Genomic DNA, 15,421 nt, shown 5'->3' on the forward strand with positions numbered 1-15,421 from the left:
GCAGCCTAGAAAGCCTGTGCTTTAGCACACCTGCTTTCCTGCTGCTGATGTGTCGCTCCCCAAGCGGGCATATAGCGACCTATGTAGTCAAAAACAACACATGTATACACTGCAGTTATATCGTGGTCAGCACTATTGTGCCTCTTACCGCCCGCCCATAAGCGGGTGTATGATCGCCACTGTCCTGCCTTGGTGCCCCGAGCTGCAGTAATGGCTGCCGGCTTCTTCCCCAGCTCGTGTGAGTAGGGGCGGGCCGTGGGCGTGCCCCCAAGGCAGAGCGGGAATCCGGCGTCCGACAGAGTGCAGTGAGAGGGCTGGAGCATGTAAAAAGGCTCCAGCCCTCGGCGCTGCTGATTGCTCAGCGCCTGTCCCCTTCCCTGAGTGACAGGGAGGGGGCGGGAACGAAGCGGCACTAGGCCGCAGAAGCCGGGGACTGGAGTTATAAGCGCCGCCGCCGTAAAAGCGCGGTCGGCGCCCAGTCCCCGGCGAACTACAAGTCCCAGCCGCGCCGCCGCTCCCGGAGCGTCCGGCGCGGTAGTTCCCAAAACACAAAGTCACTCAGCAAAGCTGCAGTGACTGTAACCCTTTACTGTCCCCGGCGCACTAGCACACCCAGCAAGTCTGGAGTGTGCTGTGCCTGTGTGTACGGGGACACAGAGTACCTGTAATGGTGCAGGGCCATGTCCCTGAACGGTACTCCAGCTCCGTATCCAGCAGGTTCAAATGGGTCTGTGGATGGAGCCCGGCGTCAGAGCTTTGAGGCCGGCAGGATCCCACTTCCTCAGAGCCCCTCAGGGGGATGTGGAAGGAAAGCAGCATGTGGGCTCCAGCCTCCGTACCAGCAATAGGTACCTCAACCTTACAACACCATCCAGGGGTGAGAAGGGAGCATGCTGGGGACACTATATGTGTCCTCTTTTCTTCCATCCGAAATAGTCAGCAGCTACTGCTGACTAAAATCTGTGGAGCTATGCGTGGATGTCTGACCTCCTTCGCACACAAAGCTAAAACTGGAGAACCCGTGATACCACGGGGGGGTATAGCCAGAGGGGGAGGGGCCTTGCACTTTTTAGTGTAGTGCTTTGTGTGGCCTCCAGAGGGCAGTAGCTATACCCCAATCGTCTGGGTCTCCCAATAGAGCGCTGAAGAAAATAATTTTTATTATTGAGGATTATTAAAAAATTACAATGAGTAATATGAATGGGGGGGGGGGGAATTGAGAAAGAAAAAGAGAGCAGTGTATATTTAATCCTGATTTGATCACCCAGTAATTGTACAAGAAATTAGTGTAGTACAGTACATGGATTGGAGAGTGAGATTCATGACATAGGCAAAATACTGTAACTTATACTTTTTTTTTTAATAATCCTCAATAATAAAAATTATTGTTTTGAATATGAGTTTCAGTGTTCTTTTATAGGTCTTATATATGGTAATGTATACTGGAACTAATAATATGGTCTTCTGAGGTATACAGCTTTGTTGAGGAGCTTTAGATCTAGAAAGGGTTCGAAAAACCTGTATATGTTGTTGAAGAGAAGGTGTCGTTAAAAAAAAAAAAAAAAAAAAAAAGTTTTTTCAATAACTAAAAAAAAAAAAGAATTTTGTTACTTACCGTAAATTCTTTTTTTTATAGTTCCGTATTGGGAGACCCAGACCATGGGTGTTTAGCTTCTGCCTCCGGAGGACACATAAAGTACTACACTTAAAAGTGTAGCTCCTCCCTCTGAGCTTATACACCCCCTGGTAGTCAGTCCTAGCCAGTTTAGTGCAAAAGCTGAAGGAGAATAGCCACCCACAAGTAGAACAGAGTAAGAACCGGAACAACCGGAGACTCTGTCCACGACAACAGCCGGTGATAACACACGGAACAAGAAAATTGCCAACAGGCAACAGGGAGGGAGCTGGGTCTCCCAATACGGAACTATAAGAAAAAGAATTTACGGTAAGTAACAAATTTCTCTTTTTCTTTATCGTTCCTTTGGGAGACCCAGACCATGGGACGTTCCAAAGCTGTCCCTGGGTGGGAATAAACAGAAAAAAACTAAGAAGTAGGCGGAGCCTAACTTCACAAGTGGGCGACAGCCGCCTGAAGGATGCGTCTGCCCAAGCTCACATCTGCCGAAGCATGAGCATGCACTTGGTAGTGCTTCGAAAAGGTATGCAGGCTAGTCCAAGTGGCAGCCTGACAGACTTGTTGAGCCGTAGCCTGGTGCCTAAAAGCCCAAGAGGCACCGACAGCTCTGGTCGAGTGTGCTTTGATCCCCGGCGGGGGAGGCACCTCAGTACTCTGGTAGGCGTCCGAAATGGTCGATCTAATCCAACGGGCCAAGGTCGGCTTAGAAGCAGAGAGACCCTTGCGCCGCCCTGTGGTTAGCACAAAAAGAGAGCTGCACCGCCTAAGCGCAGCGGTGCGAGACACATAAATCCGGAGAGCACGCACCAGATCTAGAGTATGTAGCGCTTTCTCAAAGCGATGAACAGGGGCCGGACAGAAGGAAGGCAAGGAAATATCCTGGTTAAGGTGGAAGGGAGAGACCACCTTAGGAAGAAAGTCCAGGGTCGGACGGAGAACTACCTTGTCTTGGTGAAAAACCAAAAAAGGTGACTCCGAGGAGAGCGCAGCCAAATCAGAGACTCTCCTGAGAGAAGTTATGGCAACTAGAAAGGCCACCTTTTGAGAAAGACGATACAAAGAAACCTCCCTAAGGGGCTCGAAAGGGGGTTTCTGCAATACCGTGAGGACCAAGTTAAGGTCCCAGGGATCCAAGGGCCGCCGATAAGGCGGAATGATGTGAGACGCACCTTGCATGAAGGTGCGGATCTGAGCCAGCCGGGCGAGACGCCGCTGGAACAGCACTGATCGAGCTGAGGCTTGTCCGTTGAGAGAGTTGAGGGACAGTCCTAGCTGCAGACCGGACTGTAAAAAAGACAGAAGGGTCGGCAACGAAAATGGCCAAGGAGAATGGCCGGAAGAGCGACACCAGGACAGGAAAATTTTCCAAGTCCTGTGATAGATCTTGACGGAGGAAGACTTACGGGCCCGAGTCATAGTGGAGATAACTTCAGGAGGAATACCAGAAGCCGTCAAAATCCAGGACTCAAGAGCCACGCCGTCAATTTGAGTGCCGCAGAATTCGGGCGGAAAAATAGACCTTGCGAGAGCAGGTCTGGACGGTCCGGAAGATGCCACGGCATCTCCACGGACAGTTGGAGCAGGTCCGGATACCAAGCTCGCCTGGGCCAGTCCGGTGCAATGAGGATGACTCGACGGCCCTCCATTCTGATCTTGCGCAGGACTCTGGGCAAGAGAGCTAGAGGGGGAAACACGTAGGACAGACGAAACTGGGACCAGTCTTGAACCAGAGCGTCCGCGGCGAAGGCCTGAGGATCGTGGGAGCGAGCCACGTAAACCGGAACCTTGTTGTTGTGACGGGATGCCATTAGGTCCACGTCCGGAGTGCCCCACTTGCGGCAGATTGACAGAAACACTGCCAGGTGCAGAGACCACTCGTCACCGTCCACGGATTGACGGCTGAGATAATCTGCCTCCCAGTTTTCTACGCCAGGGATGTGGACTGCGGATATGGTGGACTTGGAGTCCTCCGCCCATTGAAGAATGCGTTGGACCTCCAACATTGCCAGGCGGCTGCGTGTCCCACCTTGGTGATTGATGTAGGCAACCGCTGTCGCGTTGTCTGACTGGACTCGAATGTGCCTGCCCGCCAACAGGTGGTGAAAGGCTAGGAGAGCTAGAAGCACAGCTCTGGTTTCCAGCACATTGATTGAAAGGGCTGACTCGGACGGAGGCCAAGTGCCCTGTGCTCTGTGGTGGAGATGTACCGCTCCCCAGCCGGATAGGCTGGCATCTGTGGTGAGAATCACCCAGGACGGAGTCAGGAAGGAGCGCCCTTGGGACAGGGAGAGGGGTCGAAGCCACCAAGAGAGCTCCTGGTCCGTGGCGACAGAGCCACTAACCTCTGTAAGGAGGAAGGCCACTTGTCCCAACAGCGGAGAATGTCCAGCTGCAGAGGACGCAGATGGGACTGGGCAAAGGGAACCGCCTCCATGGAGGCCACCATTTGACCCAGCACCTGCATCAGGCGCCTGAGGGAATAACAGCGGGGCCTCAGGAGAGAGCGCACCGCTAGCCGGAGAGACTGCTGTTTGATTAAGGGCAACTTCACAAGTGCCGGCAAAGTCTCGAACTGCATCTCTAGGTACGCGAGACTCTGGGTCGGAGTCAGAGTGGATTTGGGAAGATTGACAATCCACCCGAATTGGGCTAGGGTGGCGAGAGTGAGCGAAACACTCCGCTGACAGTCTGCGCTGGATGTACCCTTGACCAGAAGGTCGTCCAGATAAGGAAGCACTGCTAACCCCTGGAGGTGCAGGACCGCAATCCCTGCCGCCATGACCTTGGTGAATACCCGAGGGGCCGTGGCTAACCCGAAGGGGAGAGCCACGAATTGGAAATGATCCTCTCCTATCGCAAAACGTAACCAACGCTGATGTGACACTGCGATTGGCACATGTAGATAGGCATCTCTGATGTCGATGGACGCCAGGAACTCCCCTTGGGTCATAGAGGCAATGACTGATCGCAGAGACTCCATGCGAAAATGCCGCACCTGGACATGCTTGTTGAGAAGCTTGAGATCCAGGATGGGCCGGAAGGTACCGTCCTTTTTTGGAACTAGGAAGAGATTTGAGTAAAAACCTCTGAACCGTTCCTGAGCGGGAACTGGGACAATCACTCCATTTGCCTGCAAGGACGGCCACGGCCTGCGAGAAAGCGGCGGCCTTGGAGCAGGGGGGAGTTGAGAGAAAAAATCTGTTTGGAGGGCTGGAAGAGAATTCTATCCTGTAGCCGTGAGATATGATGTCTCTCACCCACTGATCGGAGACTTGCTTTAACTAAGCGTCGCCAAAGTGGGAGAGCCTGCCACCGACTAAGGACGTGGCTGGAGCGGGCCGAGAGTCATGAGGAAGCTGCCTTAGTGGCAGAACCTCCTGCGGTCTTCTGCGGACGCGCTTTTGGGCGCTAGTTGGATTTCTGATCCTTGGCTGAGTTAGCGGACGAGGCGGAAGGCTTACAGGATGACCAGTTGGAGGAACGAAAGGAACGAAACCTCGATTGATTCCTACCCTGGGCGGGTTTCCTGGTCTTGGTTTGTGGCATGGAAGTACTCTTCCCGCCAGTAGCTTCTTTAATGATTTCATCCAGCTGTTCACCAAACAGCCGTGAACCAGCAAAAGGGAGCCCAGCAAGAAACTTCTTGGAAGAAGCATCTGCCTTCCACTCTCGAAGCCACAAAATCCTGCGGATAACAAGAGAATTAGCTGAAGCCACCGCAGTGCGGTGAGCAGCCTCTAGCATGGCAGACATGGCATAAGATGAAAAAGCTGAAGCCTGAGCAGTTAAGGTAACCATCTCAGGCATAGATTCCTTGGTGAGGGAATGCATCTCCTCTAGAGAAGCAGAGATGGCTTTGAGGGCCCACACTGCTGCAAAAGTCGGGGAAAACGCGGCACCCGCAACTTCATACACAGATTTGGCCAGAAGGTCAATCTGACGGTCAGTGGAATCCTTAAGTGAGGTGCCGTCAGCCACTGACAACGGTCCGGGCTGATAGCCTAGACACCGGAGGGTCTACCTTTGGCCACCTCAGGTGGAAATGGAAACCGGTCATCAGAACCACGCTTTGGAAAGCGTTTGTCAGGGCAGGCCCTGGGTTTGGTCACAGCGGTCTGAAAACTGGAGTGGTTAAAGAACACACTCTTCACTCTCTTAGGCGAGGTAAACTGATGTTTTTCTGCCAAAGAGAGTTGCTCCTCTGACACTGGCGGATTGAGATCCAGCACAGAATTAATAGAAGCAATCAAATCACTAAGATCTGAGTCACCCTCAGAGAAATCGATGGGATACATAGCCTCCGAGCCCCCAGTGAGGGCATCCTCCTCATCTTGAGAGTCAGCTCTTGAGACAGAGCCGTGGGATGGGGAGGGGGAGGAAACCCTGCGCCTTCTCTTAGAAGGACGGGGTCTGGGATCAGATGATGAATCCTCCGTGAGCTCCGATGGACGGAGGTCAGAGGATAGGAGTCCTCTGTCAAGAGTATTAGAGGCACCCTGTGAGGGAGGCTGATGCATATTCATCAAAGTCCTGGACAAAAGTCCCATGGACTCAGCAAATGACTGGGATATGGACCTAGAAAAGGACTCTACCCCGGCCGGGGGTTCAGTCACAGGTGCAGCAGCAGCCTGAGAGACCACTGGGGGTGAGACTCCAGGCCGTGGCACCGCCAAGTTAGAGCAACCATCACAGTGTGGATAAATGCTCGGCTCAGGCAGCAGGAGTTTACATGCAGTGCATGCAGAATAAAGCTTTGGAGCCTTGCTCCTTGTGTGAGACATGCTGCTGGAGTGGGGGCTTTGCAGAGAATGAACCCCAGGGAGAATATACAGAGGTCCACAACCGGAGACCGGCTGTGGCTTACCAGACCGCTGAGCGCGGTGTTGTGTGCCCTCCAGATCCCGAAGCCCGGTTTCCCAGTCGCAGCACCTCAGCAGAGATGCAGAATGCAGGATGTCCCAGAGCAGAGTGAACTCTGCCTGAGAAATGACTAGGGGGCGTTCCTATAAAAGAGCGGGAACTGGAGGGCTATAGAGACCTGCAGGGAAGGAGGGACGCCCCAGCAGTGGGGAGTGTCCCTCCCCTGTGTAGAACGGCCGCCGGGAGGAGCCGAACCTGTCCCTCTGCATGAGTGACATGCGAGGGCAGGAAAATGAAACTAGGCCTCCGGCGAAGCCGGGGCCTAAATTTAAGCGGCGAGGCCGACAAGCAGGCACCATCGGCGCGGTTCTCAGGCAAAAGCTAGAGAATCCGCCGGAAAAGTTAAAACAATCACATACAGCATACTCTCTCCTTACAATAAAGAACCGGGACCCCGAACATAAACGTCTCAGGTACTTAGCTGCTGAGACGCAGGGCCATGTCCCTGGGGATGAGTGCTCCGGTCCAACAGAATCCTCAAGGGGCTGTGGATGGAGACCGGACTCCTGCCAGGCATGGAGACCGTGCTGGCTCCCACTTCAAGCCAGAGCCCAGAAGAGATGGTGAAGGAGCGCGGCATGTAAGGCTTCAGCCTTGTAAATCAACCTTAACAACACCGCCGACACAGTGGGGTGAGAAGGGACATGCCGGGAGTCCAGACATGGACCCGCTTTTCTTCAAACTCTTTCCAAAAGTCAAACAATCAGATGAGAATGCATGTGTGGATGTATGACCTCCTGAACACAAAGCGATAAACTGGCTAGGACTGACTACCAGGGGGTGTATAAGCTCAGAGGGAGGAGCTACACTTTTAAGTGTAGTACTTTGTGTATCCTCCGGAGGCAGAAGCTAAACACCCATGGTCTGGGTCTCCCAAAGGAACGATAAAGAAAATATAAAGTATTAATGTTAGGTTTACATATTTGTTTTTAGTTGAAAAAAAATATAAAAAAAAGTTTGATGTTTTCCACTCTTAAACACTAGGAGGAGCAGCTGCTGATATCCTGCTGTAGAAATATCTCACATTACAGCTGCAGTAAAAGTGGGCAGAATTTGCTCTCCTGTGTGTGATGTCACAGCTCCCCCTCCACTTTTGGGTGTTTCCAACAGGATAAGGGAGATGACGTTTAGGATCACAGTGAGGAGGCATTTTGTTGTGGCCACAGAGTGATCCCTCTTTAAACACATCAGTTTTCTGTCATCAGGCACAATCCGGTTATTCCTCAACGCGTCTGCTTGCTGTCAGTGAGTGGAAATATTGCCCAACATCTATGCTTGCTGTCAGTGAGTGGAAACATTCCTCAACACGTCTGCTTGCTGTCAGTGAGCGGAAATATTCCCCATCATCTCTGCTTGCTGTCAGTGAGCGGAAACATTCCCGAACACTTCTGCTTGCTGTCAGTGAGTGGAAATATTCCCCATCATCTCTGCTTCCCTAACATCTCCACTTGCTGTCAGTGAGTGGAAACGAGGTCTGAGATGACATGCAGTGAGGAGGGGTGATCTGTAGTGCAGTGCCGCTCAGGCTGCAGATCATCGTTCCCAGCCGCATGCACTCATTTCAGACATGCGCCCCGGCAGGATGTCCTGTCAGCGATCACAGTACGAGCAACGGTCGTAGGCCCGAGGTGAGTACACGTGGGGTGGGGGTGGGGGGGGAGAGTGATGAGCGATGGTGGTGTAAGTGGCGGAGCGGTGGGAGGGGGTGAGCGGCGATGGTGTAAGCGGCGGAGCGAGGGGGGGGCTGAACGGCAGAGTGAGGGAGGGGTGCGTGGCAGAGTGAAGGGGGGGTGGGCGCAGCACGCCAGCATCACAGCATCAGTTACGGTGCAATCACCGTTGCCCGACTTCAGTACTCACCCCATCCATCCCGGTAGGTGACAGGGGGAAAGTGCAGCACACAGCATGCTGTGTGCGCCACAAAGATGGTGCTGATCTCCTCCCTCTGCTGTAATCTGGACAGCCCAGGGGGTGCGTTCAGGTCACAGCACACACCTTCTCTAATGTTACTAAATGGGGTCAGAGCCCGACCACTGTTCCCTATGCCCAGGGGGCTGCCGTAAAGGAGGTGAGTAACTGTCGTTACAAACACCAAATACAAAATGGCAGCCCCCAGTGCTTCAGTAAAATTTTAATTAAATAAACAATAATTTTAATTTTAACTTTTTATACTTTAATACTTTTAATACTTTTAATACTTTTTTTAACTTTAATTTTTAATTTTAACTTTATTTCATAATCACTATTATTAATATAAAAATAAAAAACAGTGACACCCTTCCTTTAACTATGAACAAGTTTAAAGAAGGGAATTTTGTTACTTACCGTAAATTCCTTTTCTTCTAGCTCCAATTGGGAGACCCAGACGATTGGGTGTATAGCTACTGCCTCCGGAGGCCACACAAAGCATTACACTAAAAAGTGTAAGGCCCCTCCCCTTCTGGCTATACACCCCCCGTGGGATCACGGGCTGCTCAGTTTTAGTGCTAAAGCAAGAAGGAGGAAAGCCAATAACTGGTTTAAACAAATTCAATCCGAAGTAACATCGGAGAACTGAAACCGTTCAACATGAACAACATGTGTACCCGAAAAAAACAAAAATCCCGAAGGAAACAGGGCGGGTGCTGGGTCTCCCAATTGGAGCTAGAAGAAAAGGAATTTACGGTAAGTAACAAAATTCCCTTCTTCTTCGGCGCTCCATTGGGAGACCCAGACGATTGGGACGTCCAAAAGCAGTCCCTGGGTGGGTAAATTAATACCTCAAGTTAGAGCTGCAAAACAGCCCTCCCCTACGAGGAGGCAACCGCCGCCTGCAGGACTCTTCTACCTAGGCTGGCGTCCGCCGAAGCGTAGGTATGCACCTGATAATGTTTGGTGAAAGTGTGCAGACTCGACCAGGTAGCTGCCTGGCACACCTGTTGAGCCGTAGCCTGGTGTCGTAATGCCCAGGACGCACCCACGGCTCTGGTAGAATGGGCCTTCAGCCCTGATGGAACCGGAAGCCCAGCAGAACGGTAGGCTTCAAGAATTGGTTCCTTGATCCATCGAGCCAGGGTGGATTTGGAAGCCTGCGATCCTTTGCGCTTACCAGCGACAAGGACAAAGAGTGCATCCGAGCGGCGCAGGGGCGCCGTGCGGGAAATGTAGATTCTGAGTGCTCTCACGAGATCCAACAAATGCAAATCCTTTTCATACCGATGAACTGGATGAGGACAAAAGGAAGGTAAGGAGATATCCTGATTGAGATGAAAAGAGGATACCACCTTAGGGAGAAACTCCTGAATCGGGCGCAGCACTACCTTGTCCTGGTGAAAAACCAGGAAGGGAGCTTTGGATGACAGCGCTGCCAGCTCGGACACCCTCCGAAGAGACGTGACCGCTACCAGAAAGGCCACTTTCTGTAAGAGTCGAGAAAGTGAAACATCCCTCAGAGGCTCGAAGGGCGGCTTCTGGAGAGCAACTAGTACCCTGTTCAGATCCCATGGATCTAACGGCCGTTTGTACGGAGGGACGATGTGACAAACCCCCTGCAGGAACGTGCGTACCTGAGGAAGTCGTGCTAGACGCTTTTGAAAAAATACCGATAGCGCTGAGACTTGCCCTTTAAGGGAGCCGAGCGATAAGCCTTTTTCCAAACCAGATTGCAGGAAGGAAAGAAAAGTAGGCAATGCAAATGGCCAGGGGGACACTCCCTGTGCCGAGCACCAGGATACGAAAATCTTCCACGTTCTGTGGTAGATCTTAGCAGACGTGGGCTTCCTAGCCTGTCTCATGGTGGCCACGACCCCTTGAGATAATCCTGAAGATGCTAGTATCCAGGACTCAATGGCCACACAGTCAGGTTCAGGGCCGTAGAATTCAGATGGAAAAACGGCCCTTGTGACAGTAAGTCTGGCCGGTCTGGTAGCGCCCACGGTTGGCCGACCGTGAGATGCCACAGATCCGGATACCACGACCTCCTCGGCCACTCTGGGGCGACGAGCAGGACGCGGCGGCAATCGGACCTGATCTTGCGTAGCACTCTGGGCAAGAGTGCCAGAGGGGGAAACACATAGGGCAGCTGGAACTGCGACCAATCTTGCACTAAGGCGTCTGCCGCCAGAGCTCTGTGATCGCGAGACCGTGCCATGAAAGTTGGGACCTTGTTGTTGTGCCGGGACGCCATTAGGTCAACGTCCGGCCTTCCCCAGCGGCGACAGATTTCCTGAAACACGTCCGGGTGAAGGGACCATTCCCCTGCGTCCATACCCTGGCGACTGAGGAAGTCCGCTTCCCAGTTTTCTACGCCGGGGATGTGAACTGCGGATATGGTGGAGGCCGTGGCTTCCACCCACATCAGAATCCGCCGGACTTCCTGGAAGGCTTGCCGACTGCGTGTCCCGCCTTGGTGGTTGATGTATGCCACCGCTGTGGAGTTGTCCGACTGAATTCGGATCTGCTTTCCTTCCAGCCACTGCTGGAAGGCTTGTAGGGCAAGATACACTGCCCTGATTTCCAGAACATTGATCTGAAGGGTGGACTCCTGCTGAGTCCACGTACCCTGAGCCCTGTGGTGGAGAAAAACTGCTCCCCACCCTGACAGACTCGCGTCTGTCGTGACCACCGCCCAGGATGGGGGTAGGAAGGACCTTCCTTGTGATAATGAGGTGGGAAGAGGCCACCATTGAAGAGAGTCCTTGGCCGTCTGGGAAAGGGAGACTTTCCTGTCTAAGGACGTCGACTTCCCGTCCCATTGGCGGAGAATGTCCCATTGAAGTGGGCGCAGATGAAACCGCGCAAACGGGACCGCCTCCATTGCTGCCACCATCTTCCCCAGGAAGTGCATGAGGCGTCTTAAGGGGTGCGACTGGCCTTGAAGGAGAGAGTGCACCCCTGTCTGTAGTGAACGCTGCTTGTCCATCGGAAGCTTCACTATCGCTGAGAGAGTATGAAACTCCATGCCAAGATATGTTAGTGATTGGGTCGGTGACAGATTTGACTTTGAAAAGTTGCTGATCCACCCGAAAGTCTGGAGAGTCTCCAGCGCAACGTTCAGGCTGTGTTGGCATGCCTCTTGAGAGGGTGCCTTGACAAGTAGATCGTCCAAGTAAGGGATCACCGAGTGTCCCTGAGAATGCAAGACTGCTACCACTGCTGCCATGACCTTGGTGAAAACCCGTGGGGCTGTCGCCAGACCAAATGGCAGGGCTACGAACTGAAGGTGTTCGTCTCCTATAACGAAGCGTAGAAAACGCTGGTGCTCTGGAGCAATCGGCACGTGGAGATAAGCATCCTTGATGTCTATTGATGCTAGGAAATCTCCTTGAGACATCGAGGCAATGACGGAGCGGAGAGATTCCATCCGGAACCGCCTTGTTTTCACGTGCTTGTTGAGCAGTTTTAGGTCCAGAACAGGACGGAAAGAGCCGTCCTTTTTTGGCACCACAAACAGATTGGAGTAAAAACCTTGACCTCGTTCCTGAAGAGGAACAGGGATCACCACTCCTTCAGCCCTTAGAGAGCACACCGCCTGCAGAAGAGCATCGGCTCGGTCGGGATGTGGGGAAGTTCTGAAGAACCGAGGCGGAGGACGAGAACTGAACTCTATCCGGTACCCGTGAGACAAAATGTCTGTTACCCACCGGTCTTTGACCTGTGGCAGCCAAATGCCGCAAAAGCGGGAGAGCCTGCCACCGACCGAGGATGCGGAGAGAGGAGGCCGAAAGTCATGAGGCAGCCGGCTTGGAAGCGGTTCCTCCGGCTGCTTTCTTTGGGCGTGAGTGAGTCCGCCAGGAATCTGAGCTCCTCTGCTCCTTCTGAGTCCTTTTGGACGAGGAGAATTGGGCCCTGCCCGAACCTCGAAAGGACCGAAACCTCGACTGTCCCCTCCACTGTTGAGGTTTGCTTGATCTGGGCTGTTTAATGATTTCCGCCAATTGCTCACCAAACAGTCTGTCTTGAGATAATGGCAAACCGGTTAAGCATTTTTTGGAAGCAGAATCTGCTTTCCATTCCTTTAACCATAAGGCTCTGCGTAAAACCACAGAGTTGGCGGACGCCATTGACGTACGGCTGGTAGAGTCCAAGACCGCATTGATAGCGTAAGTCGCAAACGCAGACATTTGCGAGGTCAAGGACGCCACTTGCGGCACTGATGGACGTATGAGAGAGTCCACCTGCGCCAGACCAGCTGAGATAGCTTGGAGTGCCCACACGGCTGCGAATGCTGGAGCAAACGACGCGCCGATAGCTTCATAGACAGATTTCAACCAAAGGTCCATCTGTCTGTCATTGGCATCTTTAAGTGAAGCCCCATCTTCCACTGCAACTATGGATCTAGCCGCAAGCCTGGAGATTGGGGGGTCCACCTTTGGACACTGGGTCCAGCGTTTGACCACGTCAGGGGGAAAGGGATAACGTGTATCCTTAAGACGTTTGGAGAAACGCTTATCTGGATAAGCATGGTGTTTCTGGACTGCTTCTCTGAAGTCAGCGTGGTCCAGAAAAGTACTCAATTTACGTTTGGGATACCTGAAATGGAATTTCTCCTGCTGTGCTGCTGCCTCCTCCGCTGGAGGAGAAATATCCAGCAGTCTATTGATGGCCGCTATAAGATCATTGACCATGGCGTCACCATCAGGGGTATCCAGGTTGAGAGCAGTCTCAGGATTAGACTCCTGATCACCTAGCTCTGTCTCATCATACAGAGAATCCTCTCGCTGAGACCCTGACCAGCGTGATGACGCCGAGGGTCTCTCCCAGCGAGCTCGCTTAGGCTACCTGGGACTGTCGTCCGAGTCAGAGCCTTCAGCCTGTGATGCCTGGGACCCCCTTGGAGCACGGATTAGTTCCAACTGAGGGGGACCGGGGAACATTGAATCAGCAGTGCCCATGGTCTGAGTGACCGGCCTGGACTGCAAAGTTTCTAGAATTTTTGTCATAGTCACAGACATCTTATCAGCAAAAACTGCAAACTCTGTCCCCGTCACCGAGGCAGGGTTCACAGGCGTCTCTGCCTGGGCCACTACTAGCATAGACTCCGGCTGACGAAGTGGCACAGGGACCGAACATTGCACACAATGGGGGTCAGTGGAACCTGCCGGTAGATCAGCCCCACCTGCGGTACAGGCAGCATATAAAGCCTGTGCCTTGGCACCCTTGCTTTTTGCGGATGACATGCTGTTGTCTCCTCAGAGCAATATAGGGGTATAAGCCAAGAAGCGACCGTACAGTGCAATATATAGGTACAGACAAAAGTACACAAAACAACACTGTGGCACTAGTGGGGTCAGCACCTAGGTGCTGCTTACCGCCCGCTTAACAGCGGGTGTGTGGTCGCCAGAATCCCCTGTCTGGGTCTCCCAGGGCTATGTCCGTTCTCCAGCTCAGACTGCGTGCAGGAATGGCTGCCGGCGTCCTGTGAAGAGGGGCGGGCCGTGGGCGTGCTGCAGACAAAGAGCGGGAAACTGGCGTCCCACTGTGCCCAGTGAGAGGGCTGGAGTATGTAAATAAGACTCCAGCCCTCGGCGCTGACTATTGTACAGCGTCTCTCCCCTTCCCTGACTGACAGGGCTGGGGGCGGGAACGAAACGTAACTAGGCCGCAGAAGCCGGGGACTAGATTTATAAGCGCTGCCGTCGTAAAAGCACGGTCGGCGCGAAGTCCCCGGCGCACCACAAGTCGCAGCCGCGCCGCAGTCTCCGTGGCGGCCGGCGCGGTAGTTCCCCACACAAACTCACTCAGCTAAGCTGCAGTGAGTATAACCCAAGCGCGCAGCGCTACTGTCCCCGGCGCACTAGAACACCCAGCAACGCTGGAGTGTGTCTGTGCCTGTCTGTACGGGGACACAGAGTACCTGAATGTTGCAGGGCCTTGTCCCTGACGGTACCCAGCTCCGTATCCAGCAGGATCTCCGGGTCTGTGGATGGAGCCCGGCCTCAGAGTCTGGAGGCCGGTAAGATCCCACTTCACCAGAGCCCTCCGGGGGATGGGGAAGGAAAAACAGCATGTGGGCTCCAGCCTCCGTACCCGCAATGGGTACCTCAACCTTAACAAACACCGCCAACAAGAGTGGGGTGAGAAGGGAGCATGCTGGGGGCCCTTTGCATGGGCCCTCTTTTCTTCCATCCGATATAGTCAGCAGCTACTGCTGACTAAACAGTGGAGCTATGCGTGGATGTCTGACCTCCTTCGCACAAAGCTTGAAAACTGAGCAGCCCGTGATCCCACGGGGGGTGTATAGCCAGAAGGGGAGGGGCCTTACACTTTTTAGTGTAATGCTTTGTGTGGCCTCCGGAGGCAGTAGCTATACACCCAATCGTCTGGGTCTCCCAATGGAGCGCCGAAGAAATAAAAAACTCAAATCTTTCCTGACAATGACCACAGAGTGAAGGAGAGAGAAGATTGTTTAGATGGACCTTGCAATCTGACAAACTTGGAGCTATTGCAAGAAAGAGTGGACAAAGATTGCCAATTCAAGATGTGCCATGGTCATAGGCTCCTACTCAAGAAGAGTGTATACTCTCAAATTCAAAGGTTACTTCTATAAGGTACTAGTTAAAGGGTGTACATAATTTATGGAACCACATTATTTTAGTTCTTAATTTTTTCCCACCGAAAAAAAACCTTTTATTTTTCAACATAAATTGTACAAATAAAATACCTGTCATTGTAACGGGTGTGAACATACACACAGACATAACTGCTATCAACATGTCTGCAATGCCCCAGATATGTAACATATCAATGGTACAAATGCTCATTTTTATTCACCTGCTGTACACAAAATAGCACAGCCAAATCACTAAGCAAAAAGCCCATTTAAAGCTCTAACATAAAAATAAAAGTTACGGCCCTAAGAAATTGCAATGCAGAGGCAATAAATAT

At 52.6% G+C, this 15,421-nt stretch overlaps 1 protein-coding gene across 1 annotated transcript in view; it reads right to left on the reverse strand.

Annotated features, from left to right (window-relative positions):
- Window positions 1-15,421, reverse strand: part of PRPF19 (pre-mRNA processing factor 19) — a 188,489-nt gene that overhangs the window by 119,196 nt on the left and 53,872 nt on the right. The window lies entirely within an intron of this gene.

This window comes from Anomaloglossus baeobatrachus, chromosome 5 (genome assembly GCF_048569485.1).
Source record: "Anomaloglossus baeobatrachus isolate aAnoBae1 chromosome 5, aAnoBae1.hap1, whole genome shotgun sequence".
NCBI classification, from domain to species: Eukaryota; Metazoa; Chordata; class Amphibia; order Anura; family Aromobatidae; genus Anomaloglossus; species Anomaloglossus baeobatrachus.